Consider the following 26,258-nt stretch of genomic DNA (forward strand, 5'->3'; position numbering starts at 1 on the left):
ATACACACACAAAACAGCTCATAGGGCGGTTAATGAAACCACAAGCACATTGATTGTGAGCGTACAATGTAAATCCTGATAAAAGATGTTCAGAAGCAGGCATTAAATCCAATTGAGAACTGGCCAGGGGCAGGGTGCTTTTTGAGAACAGGTGTTATTTTTTAAAGGAGAAGTGGAAGGAGCATTCTGGCAGGAGTAACAGCCTGTACCAAGCCGAGGCAATGTGGAGTGGGTCACCAGGTTCGGGGACTCCAGGCAGCTCAGTGTACTCTGTGGGAGAATCAAAAGTATAGCCCTTGATCTCTGCCCGAGGGCTGGTAGATTAGTTGAGGGGATGTGCACATGCCATGGAGGTTTTACCAGTACAGGGCGCCGTGATCATCACAAACTGAGCAGGACAGACAGAAGTGTATCTCAAAGAGAGAGAACTTAAGCAACAGGCATGACTCTTACTGTGTGCCAGGCGCTGCACTTGTGTCCTCAGAAATCACACAGCTCGTGCTGCACTGCCCAGTCCATGTCTCTGCTGAGCCCTTGAAATGTGGCGAGTCCAGCTGAGATGTGCTATAAGTATAAAATATACTCTAGTTTTTTAAAAAATGTAAATATCTCATTACTAATTTTATTTCCATGTTGAGATTATACTAATGTGGATATACTGGGTTAAGTAAACTATATGATTAAAAGTAATCTTACCTATTTCTTATTATTTTGTTTTTTGAATTATCTTTTTTTAACATGTTTGAATCTTTTAATAAAAATCATAAATATTTAATATATACAAGATGATAATTTGATATATATATATATATGTACATAGTGAAATGATTACTACCATCAAGCTAATTAACATATCAGCTCCTCACATGGATACCATCTTTTATGTGATCAGTATACCTGACATCTACTCTCAGCATTTTTCCAGTGTTTGATACAATATTATTAAGTAGAGCCATCATTCCTGTTCTTGTTACTTTTTTAATGTGACTACTAGAAAATTTACAGTTACAAATGCAGCTCATGTGATATTTCTATTGCACAGCATTGGTCTTGAGAGTGAAAGATCTTGGCCTGGGGTAGCAGGGAAGGACGTGGTGCTCTAACACTACTGTGGAAAATGAGGAGGGTTCAGGTGCACATGAAGAGAGGAAGGATTTGTCAGAAGGAGAATGGTGAGTGTGCAGGGTGTGCGTAGGGAATCGCGAGCAGGCCATGCGGGTGGAGCAGGTGAAAAGCTCTCGTGGTGTTTTGATAAAGTGACTTACGCTGGTCATGCACACTCAGATATGTTGAGACGCTTCATATGAATGATAAACAGGAAGAAGTGTCTGTCACTGGCAGGAACAATGGAAATTTACAATACGAGGCTCCCTGATTTTTCACTTTGGTTGGTTTTGTCGTCAAGGATTGCCCTAGAGGACATTAAAGTTTTATTTTGTGATTAAAGTTTTGGGAAAAAATGAAGGGATTGATGATTCTTGTCATATCCTTTCTTTGAACTTCCTCAGCATAGTGACTTGTTGGAGTTATAAATAAATAAATGTGTTCAAGGACATATGGTTGAAGGCCCAGGTGCTGGGCCCCCTACATGAGAAGAGGAGAATTGAGAAATGTCTCTGATCTTTCCTGATGATGTCCTGTTATGCAGCTACTAGATATGCCCCACATGGGCCCTCTGCAAAAAGAAATATTGAGCTGCCTTCTTCCAACATGGTATTTTTTTAATTCTCGCATTTAAAGTACTTAGAAGATGCCTGAACATGATGATTTTACAATAATTGCTGACTCCCTAACCATCCAAAGGATGATAAAGCAAGATCCTTCCTTGATAATGTATTGGGTACTTTATCTAGTAGTTTACATGGAAATGTTCATAGTATCAGAGGATTCACAGTCAAACACAGGCAGTGTGGTAAGGGCTCACCGGTTGCATAATTAACGTCAGTTAAATAATAAATACACAAAGGACACAGGTATGAAAATACATAAATGTGGGTAGATTGCATTGTTGTGTTGCAGGAGGAGGAATTATGAGAAAGGATATTTAAAACCAAAGTGCTTATAATGGCAAGATTTTTAGCCTGTGTCTCTTATCCGGCAAACCCACAGAATCCCAAGGATGAACTTGCTCCTGACAGAGGAGCACAGTTTATCCACATATGGGAACTTCTGCCACAATGTTCAAAAACTAGCTTTTGAGTTGAATTACTAGCTGGTAGGCTCTGGGGTCCTAGTGCAACGCCGCAGTGGACCAGAATTCCCATGCGTCTGAGCTCAGCCAGACCTCAGTTCCAAGCCTGGCTTTGCCATTTATTGGTGTTTGCCTTGAGGAGATTACAAAACCTCTCTAAGCCTTAGCTTTCCTATCTGTAGAACGGGGTAGCAATACTACCTGTCTTAAAAGTGTCATTGTTGCCGAAAAACCAGCCTCTGTACCCCGACAGCTGACTTGAGACTTGGAGGCAGAGTTTGGGGAGAATTAGAAAAGAAGAGCTTTATTGCTTTGCCAGGTGAAGGGTAATCACAGCAGGCTGGTGCCTCAGAGACTGTGAGTCCATGTGGGAGTTGGGGTCCTAAGGTTTTATAGAAAAACCGGACAGAACAGAAAGGCGACTAGGGTGTTGTCCAGGTTGCTGCATTCTTCTTAATCTTGGTGAATCTACCTGGCATCATGGAGAAACTTTGGAGGGTCTGTTCATTCTTCTGAGGCTATTAGCCTGTGACCACCTTCCTGGAACACAACTTCTGGGTTAAAGGATAAGCTATCCAGGGTAAAGAGTGTATCGGGAGTGGAGAGTGTGATGGAAAGGCTGGGGGCTGTTTAGCATAAAAATAGCTCAGCAAGTGAAGCAGAGATGAGGTTTGTTAGAGAAAAGACAAAAACAAGTTGCAAGACTTCTAAGTCAGAATGAATTACTAGGCAGCTTTCGCATTAGGAAAGCTGTTTTGTTTTCTGCTTTTTGTCATGAGGACGCCATGAGATAAGGTGTGTAAAGTCCCTGGTGCCGGGTGCCGAAGGTTTGCAAACTTAGTGGGGGTGGTGTTGTGCCGGGAGTTCTAGTATAAGCTTTTTTTTGCAAAAGGAATCAGGAAACTGCCTTTCTAGAATGAATTGCTTTTGCCCCAAGGCTTCTAAATCTTCAATTCCGAACACACCACTTTCCCAGCTACTCCCAGAGTAGAGGAGGCATTCTCAAGTAGCGTTGTTCGCATCTTTCTTTCGCTTCCTGGCTCCCTCTCTCCTGTTGGAGTCACCTCCCCTTTCTTGCCCTCACACCTAGGTTTAGAGATTTTTAAGAATTTTTGCATTTCTGCATATCTGGGTGGCAAACACTTTAAATTATTCCAAAGGGGTGGGGCGTGCTTTATATGTTTTTATTGGTGCCCTAAGTCAAAACTGACCTTCAGTGATCATCAAGGGAAGGGATAAAGTGTGAGGATAAATATAAAGGCACAGCACCATTACGGGTTAAGTCATCACTGAGAGCTCCCCCCACCAGGGCACCTACTTCTGTGAATGAGTCACTTCGACTAAAACTAGTGACATCCTTAAGAAGAAATGGTAGAGCAGTAATTCCTTAGACAGCAGCTTTCCCCACCTACTTGCCTGGGGCAGGTGCTGAGGTAGCTGAAGCGGAGGCTCTGAGATGGTCCAGAGGGTGGAACAATCAGGGGATCCTCTGTGACAAAGGAAAACTCTCAGGGCAGTTCCTTTCATCTGTTTGCTTTTCGTTTCTCTTTCATCAGGAGGAATTGTAGCTTGCCAAGTAGGCATCCTACTTGCATTTAAAAGGGATGTGGTCCCCTCACAATTCCCCACCTGTTCATCTTAACCATGAAGATAGGGTCCTGTGGTGTTAGGCTCTGATGGAAATGGAGGTCCAGACCTGCGCTCCTGCTTGGCTCTTCTCCTGATGGTGTTCATGAGACGCGTGGCCGCGTATTTGAAAATCCTGACCCCCGTGGACCCTGGCTTCCACTTGACTCATTCTGAGTGTATTTGTGCCTCTTCAGAAAACCAGCTTTCTCAAGAGCTTACTCTTCATTGCCACTCTTCCATTGAACACAGACCCAGCTGGTCTCATAGCAAAAAATCAAGCATGTCATCACACTGAGCATATGAGTCTGCAGCACTGTGCTTAGGCCAAGTGGCATTAAGGGAGTTCATAAAAGCACCGTCTAAGTTTATTCCATGATGTTATTAGTATTATTTCAGAGGAAAGCACTTGCGTCTTCGCCGTCAGAGCCCTGGACCCTGCTCCTAGCTTTTTCACCTTAGGAAAGTCAGGACCCAGCAGAAAACAGAGCACGCACTCAGAATAAGTAATTGAAGAGAATTTCAGGAAGGGACTGCTTCTTAAGTATAGGTAGTTGGATTCGTTTCTTAGGTCTGCCATAACAAAGCACCATAGACTGAATAGCTTAAAACAACAGAAATCTATTATCCGATAGTTCTGGAGGCTAGAAGTCTGAAATCAAGGTGCTGGCAGGGCCATGCTCCCTCAGAAACCTGGCGAATCCGCCCTCGCCTCTCCCTAGCTTCCATGGGGGCCATCTTCGGCATTCCTTGGCTGGCAGCTGCCTGCCTCTCATCTCTGCCTTCGTTCTCCCTGTGTCTGTCTTCACATGGCTGTCTCCTTATAAGAACACCCGTCATTTTAGATTAGGATGCGCTTACTCCTTATCTTATAACTAATGACATCTGCAGTAACCCTGTTCCAAATAAGGTCACGTTCTGAAGTCCTGGGAGTTAGGAAGTCAACATGTCTTTTTTGCGGGAGATACAGTTCAACCCATAGGGTTCAGGAAAGCCAGCGAAGGTCCCTGTAGCACCTGAGTCCATCCCTTGCCTGAAGGTGCAGTGGACAGAGGGTTTCTGGAGCCCCTGATATCTGTGACTGTAGGAAAGGATGCCTGACGGAGCTGTGCCTTGGGGAGAGAATTGCAACCACTAGTGATGGGCAGCCAGGCAGGGAGGGAGCAGAGAAATAAAGGTTCTGACCTCTCTCTCCTCCCAGCTCTGATCTCCGGGATCTCCTGCTGGCATCTCCTAGTGATGGTGTCCAACAGGAAGTGCGAGGGCAGGAGCCCACTGGTGCAGTCCCTAAAGGTGGGCCTCCCTGTGCATGGAGCAGGGTGAAGAGAGTGATGACTGGATATGGAGGGGCAAACAGTAATTAGCATAGCCTGTTATCTTCTCCAAGCCTCAGCTGACCTGTCTGAAAATTAGGGATAATAGTGCCCACCTCATGGGGTCATTAGCTTGGTGCCCAGCATATAATAATCATAAATGTTCGCTGTCGTTTTATGATGAGTTCCAGTCCTCTTCACATAACCCAGCTTCCGTGCCACTACTCTATGTATCTGGTGAATGTGAGAAGTATAGGTGTCATGTTTGTGAATGAACACCAGTATGCGCACAGGCGTCTGTCCCAGCAATGTTCTCTGATTTTCCGAGTCATATACTCAAGCAAATGTACTTCAACACCTGGGACCCATACTGGCCAGAGGGCAGCTTGGGCAAAGGCTCAGGTAATTGCCACAGCAGAGGCAGGACCAATCCAGTGACCAAAGCACATTGTTTGGAGGACACTGTGGCTGATGCCCTCAGGAGCAGGACACAGGTAACTCTCACTACAAGTAGAAATCATGAGGGTTTCAGACTGATAAGAAGACCGATAGTTCTGCAATGGGACATCTGAGAGGATTTTTTGGAAAGGACAGTATGGGGGCTGAACCTTGAAAAAGTAGGGTTTGGGCACATGGAGATTGGGGGGCAGGGGAAGCCAGAGCGAAGCAAAGTCAGAGTGCACACGGGACAGGAATAGAGCTGTGGCATCAGTGGGAGCGGAAGGTAAGGTACAGGGCAATAAATAGGGTTGTGGGGGAAACGGGAGTAAGAACGGTAGTAATGGTGAAGGATCGAGAGTGCCTGGTTGGTTTTCCAGCAAAAGCATGGCACTCAGTACCTGACAGATCCTATGACTGTCCAGCTCCTAGCAGTATGTCGGTCGTGTTCTGAATATAAAGTGGCTCTTCTTCCCTCCTCAGACTGGCCCTGTCTAAATACATGTAGTTGTTTCCAGGTCCTTCTGAGACTGAGTTGCAATTATAGCCTGCAGTTGAAAGAGGCAACTTCCGGAAGCTAGAGGTGGGCAGTTATTTGGCCACTGCAAAGGGAGGAAACCCAGAGCCACCAGCCAACAAAGTGTCAACACACAGAAGGCAGCTCCTTGGGCTTCTCAGGAAGGCTGGAGGGAGAGTCGCCCTGGTGGAAGGAAGCCTGGGAAACAAAGAGGCCCCACAGATTGGTGGGGGCGAGACTCCTGAGGAGATGGAGCAGTGTATGGTGGGTATCAGGGAAGGGGTTCAGCTTTACCTGGTGGGTGAGGGGTCCCGCAGGACTAGACCCAAAAGAAGTTAGGGGGAGGGAGCAGGTGACAAAAGAGAAACTGAGGCATCTCAACTACCACAGTTGCAAAGAAGTGGGAGGAAGAAAGCGTGGGAGATGCAGAGAGACCCCAGGTGCACATCAGATTTCAAAAGAGGCAAAGGAGCTGGAAAGAAGGTGCAGAAAGATAAGAATGAGGAACATCGGAGCAGGGTCAGTATGGGTGTGGGCTCTGAAGGTGGGAATGAAAATGGGAAGCTTCCAAATAGGAGAAGTGAGAATCTGGGAAAGAGACTGAAGGCAGATCAATTCATGGGGAAGGGAGCTTGGAAAAGGATTTCAGAGAGGGTATTGGGAATCACGTAGTAATGAGAGAGGTGAAGGGGAAAAGAGAGACTTGAGATGGAAGGGGAAGCAACTAGAATGAAGATGTTTAGACTGGCCAAAAACAAGGGAAGGTCATTCTAGAGTTCTCAAGGCCAAAATAACATAGGTCGTGGTAGCCACAGATAGAGGTCAAAGTCAGATCAGTATAAATTCAACAAAATTAACCACACAGAACAATCCCAATTTCCCAGGTGTAAGTTTTCAGTGTTTCTCTTTTCCTTTTTTTTTAATTGGTCGTAGTCTTGGCAACCGCAGAAACTTTGTGTTCCTCTCTCCTCTCTCCTCTTACTATGTGATATCTTACATAGCAGTCTGACTTAAATGGGAGCTCTCTCTGTGGAAATGATCCAGTCCCTGGTTTCCGAGAGAAGCAGTCTGGTTCACATCATCAAAGCTGACAGTCTGAGATCTTGCACAAACAATTCCGAAAGGGCCCACTTGTCATAATTGCAGACCACGTTTCGGAAATCCAGCCAGGAGGAAGTGATCCAGGCTCTGCAGGCGCAGTTGGAACTGTGGCCTCCCGTGATCCCTTTGCACGATCAACTATGGCACCTTCAGATCATAAAGTTAGACATGCGGTTTTCACGTCTCTGTGCCCTCCTCCCGCGCCCATGGAAGACATCGCTAGTCAGTCTCAGCAGCCTCTCTCAGGGAGCCCGGCCAGATATCGGAACTCCAGCTTGTCCTCAGCTCAGCAATCTAGACAACCTCCACCCACCAATGGTGACTGATTGGCAGGGGACTTGAGACCCATCTGCCACCAGCCACTCTCCTCATGGGTGCTCATTGCTTGTGGTCTGTAACTGAGTTATAACCTGTGATTCGTATTACTTGTTTTAGACAAAATAAGTAATGTAGACAAAACAAAATAATTTTCAGGTAATGCCCAAGTAGTCCATTAATCTTGAAATAAAACGCCAAATTAAATTCATACAAATTAAAACTCATACATCTGTATTACCGCATCCAATTTAGAAGTTTATAAAAGAGGTATTCATCACCACAGAGGGAAAAAAATTCCTCACAAAGTCCATCCACCTCACGATTTTCCACTCTTAGTTACTCAGGGTCTTAGATAACCTCTCATACTGTTTGTCTAGACTCAGGCAGAAAATTGAAAGACACTGAGACCACCAGAAGCTGACCCAGTGGCATTCTAAAGATGTAGAAGCTAATAGGAAGAGAGGAAGATATCTTCTGAGCCATCTCTAGAAATACACAGAGTATTTTAAAATTCCTTCGGGGGCAGGGGGAAGAGTGCAATGATAGAGCATGCACAAGGTCCTGGGTTCAATCCCCAGTATCTCCATTTTTAAAAAATACATTCAAAAAATGAAAGACTAAGTTAAGAAAAGGTTAAATTGTGTCTAATATACTCTATTTCCCAAACAAGGAAGTGTGTAATGAGTATTCTTTAGAAAAGTTTCCATCAGGAATGGCACTTGAAGTGAGCAGGCTTCAGTTATCTGGAAAATGCATTTGTTCATAATTCTTATTCAGTGATGGGGCCCGAAAAGTAAGGTTTTACTGCATTCGTGAGTGAAGGATTTTCTTTACTATAGATTTTTAAAGTTCCCCAGTTAGAAATTCCAATCACATAAACCTCCTCTAAGAAAGCACAAGGAAGACTCCCCAGTGATGAGGACAGTGATGAGTGTGCGTCTGCAGCCATCATTCAGATGGGCAAAGGGAACGAGTCTGGGCTGAGCAAAGCACCTGGATGGCAGTGAAATCATGGAGCTGGGGTGATAAGCTGGGCTGAGGATGGTGGGGGCCGGTACAGAGGGTATTCATAGGTGAAGGAGAGAGGATCTCTGCCCTCAAGTTGGTCTCAGAGAATTACAGCTGGTGCAAGGTTCTCAGACCTGCCAGACAGATTGTTTTTAGGACAGTAGTTTACACCAGATTTGGCAGATTTTTCTTTACCTGGAATGAAATTCACAGATAATATGTCTAAGGGAGAGGGAAGATGGAAGATAACCTCCGGGTTCCTCACCAGGGCAGTGAGTAGGCAGAGAAGGGGGACCACCAGCCAAGTGAGGAAAAGGGCAAGTCCTTCAGGTGGCTGGAAATCATGCTGTGTCACGCAAGAGAAAAGCCCACGATTTAGGAACCCTCGGCTTTCTGGGAGTGCATGGGTGTTGCAGGGCAAGGCAGCCAGGCCACGTGTCCGGAGGACACCGAAGCCGAAGGCCCAGGCAAGACAGAAGACAAACCCGTGCATGTGGACGCACACGGCAGGATGGGTGATTCCCAGCAACGTATGAAAGAGCCAGATGGAAAAGACACATTCTGTGTGACACCATTTATATGAAAGTCTAGAAAAGGCCAAACTGTAATAACTGGAAGCAGATCAGTGGTGGCTTGGGACCGGGGGTAGGGGAGAGGACTGACTGCTGGGGGCCTGGAAAGATGATGGAAATGTTCTGTATCATGAGTGTGCTGGTGGCTCACAATGTTAACGTTTGCCAAAACTCATCAAATTACACACTTAACATGGATGCATTAGATATCAATTATGTTATGCCTCAGTAAAGCTGCTTTTAAAAGTCAGACGTGTAGTCTGATACACTACACGTCACTCACTTAACACCTTGACACTGAGCCGGCAACTCTGAGGACCAGCAGATGAAACTGGGCACAAGGCATTCGGGGATAATCTGGCTGGAGCACTGACTGTTAGGTTGCGGTATTTATTCCACAAACATATGTTGCACCTCTGCTACGTGCCCGGCACTGTGCTAGGTCCTAGGTATGTCATGATGATAGAGGAATCACAAAGTTAAAGTGGGGACTTGAAATAAAACTCTAAACTTGACTCCAGGTTCAACATTCTGCTGGCATTTGGACTGTTTTATAGCACGCTTGTCAGCTTGGCTACTTGGGTAACTTCAGGTGGTTAACTTTTCAGCTGGGAACAAAGCTCTCAGAATGAAGAACAGTAATCATTGTTGATAAGTAATGTGGGTACTACATACAAGTTACTACTAATTAGCTTTAGATTGGCGATTCAAAAGGATTGGAATTTTTCTCTAAGCGCAAAGACATTTAGTGAGCATAATCTTAGGGAACAAAGTAGTGTGGGTGTCTCCTGCAGTCAAGCCCTTTACTTGAGTGAGGATTCTCTCGCACTTGTGCACAGAGGACTGCCCAGATGGAAGGGTGGAACCAAGACTTGCAGGGGAAGGAAACTGGGTTCTCTTTGAGAGAAATAAGTATGGCCAGAGAAGAAAATGGAGTCATACGAAAGCAGCTAAAGCCTCTGGAGTACTTTATAGGAAAACCAGTAAGAATTAGGAAGGCGTAGGTACCACTATAGCATACATTGTCATCAGTTTGATGATCTCAGTAATTTTTTAGGGCCCATTAGCTTGACTCTCAGTCTCCTTATCTGCAAAATAAAGGCATATGATTAGATAGGACAACTCAGTGATTCTTTAAAATCTAATTTTGCAAAATAGTGATAGTTTGCTTACTAGCTCTCATAAAATAACACTCTAGGGGATAAAATAAGAAAAAAACAAAACAAAAAAACAGAGAGAGAAGCGTGAGGATAAGGGTAGGCATGGAGGATTTCCTGCTGGCAAACTGTATGCTCCGTAGTACCTGATATCATCTCTCCTCTTTCCCAGAAGCACTCGTTAGCCACCATGGGGAGTGGTATTATGGACATGGCTTCTGAGTTAGATCACCTGGGTCTTAATCCTGACTTTCCTCACCATATGACCTTGTACAGGTTCCCCAATTTCTCTCTTCTTCACACTTTTTGGCCTGTAAAATAGAAATAATGAGTACCTTTGCCATTGGGTCATTGCAGGAATGAAACTAGGCAGCACATGTTATGGTGCTTAAAACAGTAAGTAGCACCTTGTAAGTACATCGTAAGTATTTACATCATTATTAGGTCCTCTTGTAGCTGACGCACCTCCTAGTTGGGGTACTGTAGCTTTACTAAGAAGGTTTGTTTCACACCATATTGTAAAAGCAAATGAGGTCACTGGGGCCTCAGATCTGTGCTGCCTGATACTGGTAGGTCCAAATCTGAGCTTGATTCTACAGAGGTACTTCTTTTTCAGTTTTCAAATTTTAGAAGGTAGCACATTGTTAATCTCTGAGGCAGGTTGCTGTCCTGTCAATGCAAGTTGACCACTTAGCTATTAGGTCTCTTCAAACATGGAGTATAGCATATAGTTCTCCACTTTAGAAGTATTTCAGTCATGCCAGCGGAATTGACTTCCTAGAAGGCTATTGATGCTGGCACTAGAAAAAAATATAGAAGCTCATTTGTAAAAATATCTGTGAATTAATGTCTGTTTTAGTTGTACATCTTTCTGTTGTTTGCTTTCTGTTGTTTTATTTGTGTGTGCATTTGTGTGTATGCCATGTTTTGTTTTCTCTGCAGATGGCTTGCCTGGCCGTGAAAAACTGGTCTATTCAAGGACAGTGCTCTTTTTAATGACGCCAAGGTCATGGTTTCTGTTCCCATTTGGCCAGTTAGCTTTGCTCTTTGCTTCCTTTTGTAGGCGCAGGCTGCTCCCTAATCATCACATCCAAGCTGTCTCTCGTGGGATGGGAGGATGGTTGGGGGGAAAGGGCACATTACAGGGCCAGTCGACAACTGCAGGTCAAGCTGGTGGTAAGCCAGAGGCCAACATTAGCTGATCGCTCATTAGGTTGTTCTTTGTCTTCATGGGAACCGCTTCTTAATTTTCTTTGGGTTGGGTCCCTGCAGAAATCTGTTTCAGGCAGTGTTTCTCTTTAACCAGTAGACTAGATTATTTCAGCATCCATCCTCTTTATTGCCAGAGTAGACTCCTGGGACCCAATTAGTACCATTATTCTTTGTCTTCCGAAGGGTAATGTGTCTTTGGTTTCTTCCATTTTCAGCCCTTGAGTCTGTTGCCAAAGAATCTGCTAATGAGAGCTAATATTTATTGAGTACTTACCTTTTGCCAAGCCCTTCTATGTGAATTATCTCTTTTAATCCTCAAATAGCCTATGAGGTAGAACATACTGTTCCATTTTTTCCAGTGAGGACCAAGGTGTAGACTAGTTACATTGCCAGTTGTGCACAAAGTTAGGATTCAAACTCTTGCAGCCCACTTACAGATCCCATACTCCTTAGACTGGGTTGTGACATTTCCCTGCAAACGTGACACCGTGGACAGAACTAGGAGCTGAGTGATTACTGCAGAGTCACACTGCTGTGAATTGGTACCAGTTTTTGTTGTTTTTTTTTTTTTGTTTTTTTTTTTTGTGGGGGACGGGGGGATTCCCTTTATTGTGTCATCTTTATTGGAGCTAGAGCCAAGATAGCCACCTGGCAAACTGTGCTAATTAGACACGTTCTTTCTGGGCCAGCAGTTAAATCTTATTCCTATGCCCTGTCTGTATTTCTTAGTTGAATCACATGCCACGGTGGATAAGTGGACTGTTGCCTGGACCTCAGAAATAATTTATTGTACAGAGATGCTTGAACACGCTAGTACTTGTGACCCTAGTGAAAGCCTGTATTTGAGAAATCTCTTGATCCCGATGTATTCTCTCCAGATGTCAGTTTCGGGGATTTGATTTTCAAATGCTGAAAGAAACCCCACATTAAACTCCAAACATTGTACTCTCCCTGACCACCCACACCCCTAACCCGTATCCTGAAGATAGGGTCCTAGTGGCTTAAGAATGGTGTAACATCAGTATTTTTTTTTAACGTGCTGGTATTTCACGACTTCCTGTTGATTTTTAAATACCCAATGCATACTTGTGCAAGATAATTCAAGCTGCAGATCAACAAATATTATCTTGAAAAACAAAGAGAAGCTTAATACTTCTCAGTTCTTATAATAAAGGAGAATACAAAATACCTACTGCCCCATCTCGAGAAACAAAGTTTTGAGGGGAGGGTATAGCTCAGTGGTAGAGTATGTGCTTAGCATGCGTGAGGTCCTGGTTCAATCCCCAGTACCTCCATTAAAAGTAAAAAAGATAAATAAGCCTGATTACCTCAGTCCCCACCCCCAAAAAAGGAGTTTTGTGTAGCTTGATTCTGTAAGCTCTTCAGCTGTATCTCTAAACCCCTGGATGTTTACAGTGTTTACAAGTTGGCTGATATTTGACACTGATTCCTTTCTAGTATTTAAATGGGTCTGACTGATCCCTGATCTTGAACTTTTCTAGATGATTTGTCCATTTCCCATCGTCCACATCTTCTGAAGAGTTGCTGGGGGGCGAGGAGGTGGGGCTATAGTTTGTAAACGACATTGGTAAAATTCACTAAGCCCTCCTATTTTGGAATGAATATCTTTAGCACCAGACAATTTCAGTTAAGCCAGTTCTATTAAATAACTTTGAGTCATTTCCTTCCCTCTTCCAGCTTTCCCAGCCTGCCAGCACACGTGGGTGGCGCAGTCTGTGAAAGTGAATACAGTCTGACCCTTTGCAGAGATTGTGTTATAAACATAAAACCCAATAACTCTAACCCCTTAATCTTAGAAGTATTCTGTTGCAATGGATGTCCCTCCATGCCAAGAATCAGTACCTGCCCAGTTCCCTGCTGCCAATAGAATTAAATAATGCTTTTCCTATTCCAAATAATACCCTTATCAATTGTGTCCTATTTTGGGCTTTCTTCCTACAGTAAATTTTATTTCCTTCACTTCTCCTTAAATGATCTGGCTTAATGTCCTTGTTTTGTAGCATTCTGTTAGGTTGGTACAGGTTCTAGTTTTAGCCAATTTGATTCCTTTTCTTAACTTTTTCTCTTGTGTTCTGAAATTCTTTCCGTCAGTGGCATCCAACTCTTTGGGGGGCTTGAGTTTTTTAGTTTTTGTTTTTTTTGTTTTCTAATTTGCCCATCTAATCTCCTGACTCTCATGTTTTTGAAATGTATCATCCGTCTCTGGAAGATTTTTCTTCTTTATGAAATCAAGCCTGGCACTACTGCTTATTAATTGGATACCTTACAACTTGTTTAACTCCACTGTCCATCTGGAGGATGAAGATAATAGTACCTACCCTAGAGGGTGGTCGTATCTGTTATACAAACTAATGACTTCCCATTGCCTCATACAGCTTATGGCACTTCAGTTAACGTTAGCACCATTTTCGTTTATGAGAACTAGCTCATGGAGCTGTCTTGCCCTTTACTCTCCTTTCTTGCCTTTCCCAACACCCCCATCACTTTCACCAATGGGAGGAGGAAGGAGTTTCAGACTCAGGGTTCACAGTCCTTGTTTGCATATCCACTGTGAAATAGATGTTGGCCAGCTCAAGTGAGACACCCTGTAACCTTGTTTGTCACAGGCTTTTTCCTTGTGCTGCTTGTAAGATCAAGCATTTTCCAACTACTGTGAAATCAACTTAAGGTAGCTAATGATTCTTATAAAGGTAAGAACCTAAATTCCTCTAAAGGACTGGAGTTAACAATAGAGATATAAATGGTACCCAGTTGATTCATTTGGTAAGCATTCTTTCCTGCTGATGATAAACCTTGTTTGTTTCCCCCTTTCATCTCAATCCAGAAGTGGTCTCCTTTTGTGTATGTTCATGTTGCCCTCCCATTAAGTTAGCTTTTACTACTCCATTACCCTGTCCCTTCTATGGTGTTCCTCGACCAGTAGTGCTGTTCTAAGTAGTGCTTGCTGCCTCCTCTCATCTCAGGGACACCTGTCACATGAAAATATAGCCATGAACATCCACCTCTTCTCGCTCTTCCCACTGCCTCTTATATTTCTAAGTTTAGAGACTTGTTTGTGGTCTTGTCCTCTTTGACCAAAATTTCCAGTAAAGGAGATTTAGGAAACCTCAAATGGGGTCTTTAGGAAAACCATCTGTAAGTTCCCTGAGATAAAAAGGATGACTTTGAACCAGAGTTTTGACGGCTAAATGTTCCCATAAATACCTTTATTAAAGTCTTAGTTTTTCTGGGAAAGGCATAGATGACTGTGACTTATCCTTGTCAAGGAGGAATTCAAACACAGGAGGGAAACAAAAATAAAAGTAACCTGCTAAATCAAGGCAGACTGTCATTACTACTAGGATAGAGGAGTCCTCATGATAAGAAGGCAGAATAAATTAATTTTACCTAGAGAAGTCTTAGACGGCTTCATGGAAGAGGTGAGAGTCAAAGGATAGATGGGAATTCAACAGACTTCTGCAGGAGAATGACCCAAGGATAGAATTCCAGACAAGGGATGCAGCTAAACAACTAGCAACTCCTTTCCCTCAGAGTGAGTGTGTGTGTGTGTGTACACAGAAATGTGTTTGAAGATGAAGGAAAGAACTGCAGTGACGAATACATGCCTGGGAAGATTGGTTGATGCCATGTTTTTAAGGGTGTAAAAGCTACAAAACCTTATTTCTCTCTAAATATGCTCAAGGAGATAATACCTAGGAAGGAGAAAGGGAGAGAATTGGGAAACAGTGTGTTTGTATTGTGTTCCTGTTTGATTAGCACACCCTTGAGAAGTGTGTTTATTATCTATCAGAATCCTTCTGGCAGAACTGCATGTCTGTCAATCTTATCCCCCCCCAATCTGAGGCCCCGGACACAGGTCTGTTCCTCACAGTGGTGACCTTTCTTTAAAAGGCAAACCTGGCCTGACATCACTGATGTTTTGAATTCAGCATTCAGAGCTTTAGAGGAATTTCTTTCTGAAGGAAAAAAAAAAGTGTGTCAGCCCTGCAGTGACAGCCCCCTGCTTGCTGCCGAGAAGGAAACAGGTTTTTGTGCTCATCAGTGGCAAGGCAGTTTCAGAGAAGAGAAATGATCTGTTGGTGGAGGCAGTTTCTCTTCACATCTTCTTCAAGAGGAGTCCAAGAACAGGCAAGAAATTCAAATGGTTTATGTTTTACTTTGTGAGGAAAAGAGACACATATAATTTATATGCACCAAAATATACCTGTTTGAGTTGGACAAAATGACTAGAATTCCTTGCATTCTAGCTAACGCTCAGATCCTCCTCAACTGTGTGCCTACCTACAGTGAGTCAATTAATGGCAAAGGTTGTATTGCTCCACATAATTTCCTAAGTGAGTCCAGATTCATTGCCCCATTTACTCTTCCTGGCACCCCTTGGAACGATGATCATTGTGTTACCGCTGGGAAAGCTGCAGCCAGAGAGGCTGAGCAGTTCCCAAGATCACACAGGTGGAAAGATGCGGAAACAAGACTCCAAGTGGCTCATCTGATCCAGATCCAGGGCCCTTGGCATTTCAAACAGAGATGCTTCTCTAGGAATGGGTTTCTTTCTCTTTAAAAAGAGAGGGGGGTGGGGGCGGAGTGGAGGGCAGGATATAGCTCCCTGGTAGAGCATGTGCTCAGCAAGCATGAGGTCGTGGGTTCAATCCCTAGGACCTCCATTGAGAAAGTAAATAAATAAATAAACCTAATTACCTGCCCCGCCCCTAGAAAAAGTAAAAAATAAAAAGAAAGGACTGGACAAGAACAATTCTCTCAGGGGTTTCTTACAAGCCTGCAAAGTTTGTATTTCTGATTCATAATGAAAAATTAGTGCAGTCTTCTTTCTGGCAGAATGAATGTAGAGAACTTGAAACTGAGGTGTGGGGTGGGCCAGAGCCCCTGGGTGCTTGGGCTCCTGGAGATGCTCCCCCATCACCCGACCCTGTGCTGTCCTTGGCCTCAGACGCACTGTCTTCTGAGCCCACCTAGAAAATGCTCATCTGTCCCCTTTCTATCTCAAGCCCCACTTCTTCCACACCCTTCTTTGCCATCATGTGTTAAAGACACACATTTATTTTTTTGCCTCCATGTTTGACAAACATACCATGTTTATTTTGTTGTATGTGGAAAATTTACTCAGAAGTGCAAAATATGTCCCAGTTTTTCTCTTAAAGCCAGACGCTCACAAACTAAACTGCTAAATCATAGTCCTGAATAATTAATTGTAACCATGCAGTCTATTCTGTGAGGAGCAAAGAAAATTTTTAAGTTAAAAATAATAATAATAATGTCAAGTTTACATCCAGCCACCAATATAAGACATTCCTAAAGTGGTGGAAATTTCAGATATCAGATCTTTACAAATGACCAGGAATAGAAATTACATTAATACAATAGCTATTGTAATCTCTGGGAGTTGCATGTAACATCCAGGCGTTTTTTATGTCCTTAGTAATGTGCCCCCTTTATCTATATCTTGACAGCACATAACTTGAATCCTAAAATCATTCTTCTCATCAATGGGAATGAGGAGCATATAAAGAAACTATGCAAACTAGTATGTAATAGAACAGGAAATCTTTTCTCATCTTTAAGTACTGTCTGTTTTTTTATTCTCCTTGTTTCATGCCTAGTCAAAGTTTGTTCTGGAAATTCCACTCCAAGATTAAAATAGGGTCATGAAAAAGACCCTATTTAAGTAAATGTACTTTTGGACTTAGAGATCACAGAATGAGAATGCTGTATAGTCATTTACATACTAAATTTTCAATGCGAACAAGAAGCATTAATGATGACAAATATTCCTTATGAAGAATTCTATATTCAGATAGGGACAAGTGTCCATTAAGCAAAATGTGAAAAATAGATAGAATGGTTCATTTTTTTAATAAGCATAAACTTTTTTTCTTTCTTATTATTCTTATTTTTTTTTGAAGTGTAGTCGATTTACAATGTTAGTTTCAGGTGTACAGCAAATCAGTTCAGTTATATGTGTACATATATTTTTTCAGTTTATTTTATATTTCAAGCATATTACTTATGTAAAAATATAGAGAAAATTTACATAAGCTGTGGTCAAATGAGGAAAACAGGACTGTAGTTTAAAATTAAACAAGCTAGAACTAGAGATAGAGAGTAGCCTACTGGTTAAAGATGCAGACCTTAGGTAGACTGCCTGGGTTCGGACTCAGCTCTTTTATTTACTGTAGTATCCTTTAGGCAAGTAGTTTAATCTTCCCCTTCCTCAGTTTCCTCAGTTTTGCCATTCTGTAACATGGGGCTGAAAATAGAATTTGTCTCACAGGCTATTGGAAGGATTCAATGAGTGACTCTATGTGAAATACATAGACCCTCCCTGACATAGTAAACACACAGCGTGTCACCTTAAACAATTGCAAACATATCAGGTTAGGCTGAATGTCCTTCTCCCTCGGAAGCCAGTCTTCTGCATACATTCATTTGAATCCGACTATCCTAATATGTCTATTTGTTTATTTCCAGAAGTGAACGGAAATCAACAACTCTTAGCACCACCTCTCCCCACCATCCGTCATACCGATACTTCCACCGCCGGTGTTTCCAACACCGCACCTTATTCTCACTTTACATAAATCTTTGATCTTTAGATAAGAGATGCTACTCCTGACTAAGCTCCAAGTTCACAAGTGCAGAGTGGAGGGAGACTAGTGTGTTTTCAGGCGTGAGGCGTGTCACAAGTAGTTTATTATTCACAGTGATTAAAGTACCCAGGTTCGTAAATTTATTTTTACTAGTTAGAGTAGTTTCAAGGCTATCCCAGTAACCTCGGCTTCACTCAGCTGAGTTCCAGTAAGCTTCTATGAGGAGGAGGGAGGCAAAGATGTCAAGTTCTGGGAAATCCTTACACTCTGTGGGTTAAGCACATCCACTGGCCCATTGCTATGGCCGTGTCACACAATCAGTATCATCCTCACGGGTTGCAGGAAAAATTAATGTAGAGAACTGATGTCCTAAGAGACATGTTAAGAGTGACATATTTCAAGTGGTTTACGAACTGGAAAAACATACACAGATGTTCATCGTTATTTTTGGTAAATAGAGAAGGCTCAGACATGACGCATCTGCCCCTTCCAAAGGATGCAAGAGTGTTTGGGGCAGTTGTCATGGGACATGGTGTCTATGGCAACAAGCCCATCTTCTCCGTCCTCCGGAGCATATCTCAATTAGGCTCACTTGCTGGCCCATCAGCAACAAACACTCCACCTACAGAGGAGTATACCCCAGAGGTTCTGTGCTCAACTTGCTACCATTTTAGGGACATTTCCACCAGTTACTCAAAGTTAATGATGACGGCAAGTGTGAAGTAGCAGGAACATGTCAAAAAATAAGCTAGAGATACAGCAAAGAAACAAGATTAATGAAAAACATAAGAACAACTGGCCTGAACAATAGGTCCTTTGATCTGTGCAATGGACAGTTTAGTAGATAAGAACTGTTAAATCTACAATTTTTATACTAGAGCACCCACTGAATTTAGTAAAATGCAGGCATAAGTAAAGCTCATATTTATAATTTTTCAATATTTAACATTAAGATAAAAATTCTTCATCTCAGTGGGGTCAAGACAGTTTATATTTAGTATGCAAAGAGCATTCAAAATCAGTAGTCACTGAATCAAATCCACTGATTTGGTAAGTGGGGAGATGATTAATGAAATCATTCAGATCTGTATTTAAAAAATTAATACCTTCTCTAGAAGCAGGAGCTTGCAATCACATAACATGAAAAGTCATAGCATCACAACCTCATATCAGCCACCCTGAAAGCTACATCGAACAACAACAAATCAAGCAAACAAACTTTATCAGTCTATGTAAACAGGGCCTGTAGACATAGCTGCTAGTTAGGTGTCTTCTGTTGTCATGAACTTGGCTCCCAGAGGAGTTAGCTTGGCACAATGACCCTGTGGTTTGGGGACACTGCCACCTGTTGTCAACCTTGTGCGAGGCCGTGGATTCTGAGCTGTAAGAGCTGAGCTCTGGCTGAGCATTGTCGCCAATCCTCTCTGCTTAGGCAAGCTCCCAGATGATGGCTAGACACGTCTTCACTGAGATCCCCCTGCCCCCTCCAAGGTCGACCAGATGCACCTCCCAGGGCCCACTCTCGGAGTATTCCTCCCTCTGGTCCCAGATCCAGATGTGTGGACCCAGCATAGGATGTGAGGGAGTGTGTACAGTAGACCTAAAGCTGGGACTCCTTCCAGCCTCTGTGCCACCTGGGGAGGCCCAGGCATGTGAGGAACCTCTCCTGCCTGCATCTTCCCCCTCCTAAAAGCCAAGCCAGTCTCCCTCCCTACAACCTGTCCTGGAAATACAACCGTCCTGTTTACACACTCTTTCCCACCCCACCCCCTACCACTCCAGCTTCTCCTACCTGGGAAGGACCCACCCTAGGTGTGTGGGAGCTAGGTCTTTTGTAGGCCTACTGAGGTCAGTGCTGATATTATTAAAAGAAAAATGAAAACACATTTGGCAATAGAATTGATGGAATTTGCTGGTGGATTTGGGTGTAAGAGAAAAGAGGAAGAGAAAAATTCAACAAGACTCCTAATTTTTTGTCTTAAACAGTTGGGGAAATGGCTATTGCTGGCCTCTACTAAAAGGCAGGTGGAAGATTAACAGGTTTGGGGAGCAGAAATAAAAATATCCAATGAACCCATGTTGCTTTCCTAGTGTAAATACATACATATTATTTTAATTGTTAAAAAATGTTTAAACATCCTAAAATCAACCAAAGAAAACATGAAGAGGTTTTGTAAGATCTAAGTTTGTGATTGGACTGATCCCAATGGTACAGAGAGGAAGGCCACCTATCTTAACATCTATGAACATGAGCATCCGCCTTGTAAAGTCTGCGCACTAGAAATCCAGTGGAGATGGCAGATTGGCAGTTGGGTGTGCATGTATGGAGGGGACAGAGTCAGGACTAGAGGGGTGTCTGTTGGTGGTAGTAAAGGCCAAGGGTTTGTCTGGGAACAGAAGAGGGCAGAGGACTCAAGTCGGAGGAGGAGAAGTCAGTGAGGTAGAAGGAAAGCCAGGAGAGAATGGTGGGAGGAAGACAGATTCAGAGATGTCCCGTGGCGTGTGAGGGCAGGGACGTGGCCACTGTCTTTACACCAGAGTGGTCTTTGGCGACTTGCGTAAGAGCAGACTCACTAGGCTAGTACATCAGCCTCCTAACTAGTCTCCCAGTTTCCACATTTGACCTCCCTTCAACCTACGCAGCAGCCAAAGCCATCTTTTTAAAACTTAAATCCCATCAGCCCCTTGCTTGAAAACTTTCATTTGCTTACCATTTCAACTGAGAATTAAATCCAAACTCCTAGGGCTGGAACTGGGGTGAAGTGAGTGAGGCACAAAATTTAAGCAGGCACCCAAAGTCTCAGTTCAAGATAAATAATATTTTACTGCAGTATTTTTTAAAAAATCAAATTGGCTAACTGTAGCCCATGGGCCAGCCGCTGAGTTTTACAAATACAGTTTTATTGGAACCAGGGCCAGTATTAGGGTAAGGTACGTGAGAAAGGGTCATGCAAGTACAAGGTCAAAGCCTGTCTTTATTGAAAATCTTGATCTTCTGTTTATCATGGAATTTGTGCATTAATTTTGATTTTTGAAATACTGCATTTGTGTCACTTAAATTACTAAGTGTTTTGACACCCCCTTAAATTTTGTGCATGACGCCAATGAGACATTAGCCTCACCCACATCCTGGCCCTCCAAACCCCATATCTAGACCTAAACTTTCCAGAGGACATATATTGTTTTTATTGTCAAAAATACAAATATTAGATTTTTTTTTAATGTTGAAGCCACCTAAATAAAAATAAACCCAAGGTGTATGAAGACATTTTGCCCAGCAGTGGAGAGAGAAAGGCACCCAACTTTAACATCTAAAAGGGTGAAGACTCAACTTCTTCTTTTCCAAATGGATCTGCTCTCACTTATGCAGTGAGTGCTCAGTGAGGCACATGGATTAATAACAGCAGGAGAGCCATTTTTAGATAAAACTGATGATGCTTTCATGGAAAGGTTCCAGGCAGATTAAAGTTGTATAAGACATAATGCTTTTTGACTGCTTAAATATGTTATGATCATAATTTTATTTTGGGACCTCTTCAAACAGAGACAAGAGGTTTCTCTTATTTACCAGGCTATCCACCAAGAGAACCAGGAAGCTTTAATTTCTTCATTCCTTAAATAAATTCAAGTTATACTGAAACCTGAACAATCTTAGAAATCTATTAACAAACATATTTTTAAGAGTGCGTATGGTTTGAGGTTTGATTAATAGAAAAAATATTTTTAGGTTTTCCAAGTTAACAAGAAATATTTTCTTTCTCTTGGCCTCTCCCCACCTCTTCCCTCATCACTGTGCCTTATGTTTTAAAAGTTGTTTTGCTTTTCCTCTGAATAACTGTGGCTAAATGTGTTCAGAAGGGCCTAAAAGCTATTGACTCTCATCTTAGTTAAGCTCTTATGTTATAGGAGAGGTGTCTATCTCAGTTTCCATATTTGAGATGTGAGAATCTGCTGCTGCAAAATATCGTCATTACACTGGAAATTCATTATCCAGACCAATATGCCAATATGACCCACATGTCTAAATAAGATCATTGGTGAGAAGGACACGTAGGTATGTCCCCCACACATGCACATATCCAAAGTATTCACCTCACTGCTCAGTTGTAATTTCTGTTGTCTGGCTGGATGATGGCAGTTGTGACAGGGGACAGGTAGCAGGCTAGCCTGGACTGGTTCACATGGTGGCTGGCTGGAATTCTAAGGGAACGTCTGCATGCATGCAAGCCCCTTGAGACCTAGTCTGGCACCCTGGCACTTCTACTGCATTCTGTTGGCCAAAGCAAATCACAAGACTAGCCCAGATCAAGGGGAAGGGAAATAAACTCCACCTCCTGATGTGGGGAAACTACAAAGTCACTGTTGGGTGAATAAAGGGAGGAGAAAAATTGCCTCCTTTTTGCAAACAAACCACCACAATTAATAAGAGTGGAAAACCCACACAATTACCTGTAATATAGTGGCTTCACCTGGTGACTTTTTAACAAGGTTATAAGAGAGAAGGGAAGAGCTATAGGAGAGACTATTTGTGTTGAGAAAACTACCTGTAAATGCAAAATGATGATTATTTGATGAGAAAATGGAAAAGTTGAAGCAGATTACGTTCTCATCTGTCTGGGATAACAAAGACTGACTTGCCCAGTTCTCTGTGGTTCCATGAAGTTGAAATTCCTGCCCAAAGCATTTGAGAGATTCAGGATTTGTTCAGGAGTAGGAATTTCAACCTGGCTATCTGTCATCTCTGAGTTTAGGTATTTAATTCTTCTAGTTGTAAGTTTTTATAATTCTTTAATCTCCTGTATGTTATTAAGGACTTTTACATGTCATCTTATTTAATTTGGTATTAAACAACCTTCTGAAATAGCTGTCATCTACATATTATATGAGTAGGAACTGAGACTTGGAACCCTCCATCAGCTAGCTGGAGGCCACAGAGCTAGTAACCGGCAAGCCAGGGCTCTTTAAAACACTCTCCATCATTCTGTAATGTCATTCCATTTATCTCCTTGAATCATACCCTGTTTGTATTTAATACTTAATGTTAGAAATAAAAATGTCAAAATCTAACTCATTGGGAAATAATTTTTCTATTACAAAAAACGAACAAAACAGAGATTCCTTTAGGTGTCCCAGAATGTGTAAATATTTGTGGATCTCCAATTCAACAGAGGGAACAAGTGAAAAGAAAGTATTAGAATCCTCTGCCTAATGAATATTCATTGGCAATAATGATCAATTCAATTTACTTTAACTTGATTTCCTACAAAACTTCTCAAGAATGTGCATATTGGATAAAAAGGGCTCATTTGGAGAAAGTAACCTCTCGTCATTCAACGAAGTTCTCTCTAGTGCCCTGATAGTCTGTACCCTCCCAGATGGTGACTACTTCCTGATCCCATACCCTCGGGCCTGCAAAGAAAACCTGCTTCCAGGCCAGACTTTGCTAGGTGTGAACCCCAACTTTTATCTACATCTGTAGCCTTGGGCTGTTTACTCAGCCTCACTGAGCCTCACTTTTCCCAGCAGTAAGATGGGATTGATAATGCACAGGGAGCTATAAATATTAAGTGGGATAATGCATTGACAGCAAATGGTTTGAAAGCTAAGTGCTATTGATTTGTCTCTCACCTGCATTTTTCAACAGAAGCTGAGACAAAACAAAGCACAGTAAGCAAACAACCCCATGCGGGAGCTGCCTTCCCTTCGTTATTACTCATTATCACTTGTGTGTTCCATGCCTGTCCTCCCACTTTGAATATTTGTGATCGGGAAATGGCATTTGACAGACACGGGTCCTAATCCTGGCCCCTGCTCACTGAGTAACTAGGGTCCTTACCCCCATCCAGTTGCTTCATCCATCTGAGCTTCCCTTCCTTCCAGCTGCCAAACAGTGGTGCTAAGGGGATGCTCGTGATTCTGCTGATGCCTTGAGACAGCCCTGTAAGAACACCCAGCAGAATACCTGGCACTTCTTTATGCCCCTGTTTTTTTTTATTACATTTGGCATCTATTCTCATTGCCAAAATGGCCTGGAAGGTAAGAAGTAAGAAAGGAGACGCTTTTCCTTTTCTCACTTGCTTTGGGTTTTTCTGCTTCTCGCTGCTGTATTTCTTTGAGATGAGCACAATCACGGTTGAAAGCCATGCTGAAGGCTGCCAGCGCCTGGGCAGACTGGGACATTTGGAACAGAGACAGTCGGGTGAGATGGGTGCCTGGTCCTGGGAGCAGACTTTTGGCACTCTGCCCAGTCACTGCCCACTGAACAGAATTGGACCCTCTGCAGTGACATTCAGATCTTTTTCCTGAAGAGCTGGAACTAATTGAGAACTTGTCAGTGTGTGTAACCTGCTTTGTGCTGCCTTCTGCTCCAGCTCGCCTCTGCCAGAACCCACTTTGGAGGCATCAGGCTGTCAGTTGCATAGACTAGATGGGTCCTCTTGGAATTCTCCTTTCTGTCGTTTAGCCCTTTGTAATGATATCATACAGCTTCCAAACGGTGAGTGTTTTGAAAGCATTAAATCAGTGATTCTTAACCTTTTCAGGATCATAGACACTTCTGAGAATCTTACAGAAGCTGTGGATACTCATCCTCCTGTCCCTGAAAATTTATACGCACACAAAATGTAACACATAGTTTCATAGATGTCCCAACACCCCACCCTTAAATCCAGACTGTGGACCCCAAATTCCAGCACTGAGTAGTAGTTATATTTATAAATATCTGGTCAGTATTGTTCACCAATAAGCTAATACCGAACAAGTCAGGAAATGAGTGTTTGTGTCTAGAGCAACTTTTCTTTTAAGGAACCAAATGATTTTTGTTGATCTGCTCTCATGGGTTGGTGGGATAAGTAAGGAAGGGAGATGGTTTTAACAAAACAGATCCTTTGTTTTACATACACTTAATAACTAACTAGCCTTGGGGACAAATTGTAAATATGAAAATAATTGACCATGCTGTCAAAAAAAACACCATCAGGAGGTACTAACCTGTTAAGGCAACGTGCACCTATTACATACATACAGAATGCACACACACAAACAGGGTTATGAATATATAGGAGAAGGACTTTGTTCTTAGAAGGTAACATGTGAAATGTTTAGCATGCCATCTGCCACTTACTTTAAAGTGTTTCAGAAAAATTTTAAATATATTGATAAAGCAACTACAGAAAATGCTAACATTTATTGAATCTAAGTGGTAGGAATATGGCTATTCATTGTACTACTCTTTAGACTTTCCTGTGTTTGAAATTTTTCATTATCGGAACTTAGAGAATAAAGGCACACATTATTTTGAGAGAAATGTCACCGTAAGCACAGTCTTTCACTTTTGGACTAGATTTTCTTCATTCAGTCACTGAGCGTCATTTTCCCAACGGAACATAATTTCACTGTATTAGAATCCTGTCCGAAGATGTCCAGCATTACTGTAGCTTAGTAAATAGTAAACTTTCAGTGATGATATTATCCATTATGTGATTGTTATCAGCATTTAAGATGCTCTCTGGGCAGTAAGCTTGTGCCCTGGGACTTGCTGCAAAATCAAGTCTCTAGAGCTATCTAGAAGTTCTCAATATCTAAAGCCAAAGCTTCAGAGCCAGCTGTAATCAGAAAGAAAGCTTTTCCTACAGGATATTCCTCCTGTCGTTTTTCCCTAGTTCTGCAAGAGATTTTTAATGCCAACACTGAAAATAGTGCTGAATATTTGGCCAAGAGGATGGTCCTGACTATAACATTGGTACTTCCTGGCTCCATTTGACAGTAATGCAGTTAGGATTCCCAGAGGTATCTTTTTCCATTTCTGTTACTGCAAGGCTACATCTGTTCTCAATGGTACACAATTTCCGTTGTGCTACTGACAGATAGCAGATAAGATATGCCCTTGGAGACCACAGCCACTATCTGGAACCAGAAATTTTATTTTGAAACCTGAACCGCCAACATCGTCAGTCTATTACTACTTCATCAGCAAAAATAGAGCACTGTCCTTACTTAACGGCAGATCTCAATTTCACCTCTATTCTTCTGGTTTGCACTTGGGCTTTATACAAGTGAAAGGATGCATGATGTTGGAAGTAATAGTTTATTTTTTTAATCATATACTTTTTGTTCAAAGCAAGGCTGATGACTAAAGCCCTAGATTTCCTTAAATACATCTGTGAAGATTAGATGGATT

The 26,258-nt window shown here is 42.5% G+C and overlaps 1 protein-coding gene and 1 long non-coding RNA gene across 4 annotated transcripts in view; both read left to right on the forward strand.

The window, feature by feature from the left end:
• SLC24A2 (solute carrier family 24 member 2) overlaps nucleotides 1-26,258 on the forward strand; it is a 224,075-nt gene that overhangs the window by 97,005 nt on the left and 100,812 nt on the right. The window lies entirely within an intron of this gene.
• On the forward strand, nucleotides 9,332-25,519 carry LOC116663088. Its single transcript, XR_004319136.1, has 3 exons — nucleotides 9,332-9,342; nucleotides 12,832-12,841; nucleotides 24,275-25,519. It is a non-coding gene; the product is annotated as an uncharacterized LOC116663088 (long non-coding RNA).

This window comes from Camelus ferus, chromosome 4 (assembly GCF_009834535.1).
Source record: "Camelus ferus isolate YT-003-E chromosome 4, BCGSAC_Cfer_1.0, whole genome shotgun sequence".
Classification (NCBI taxonomy): Eukaryota; Metazoa; Chordata; class Mammalia; order Artiodactyla; family Camelidae; genus Camelus; species Camelus ferus.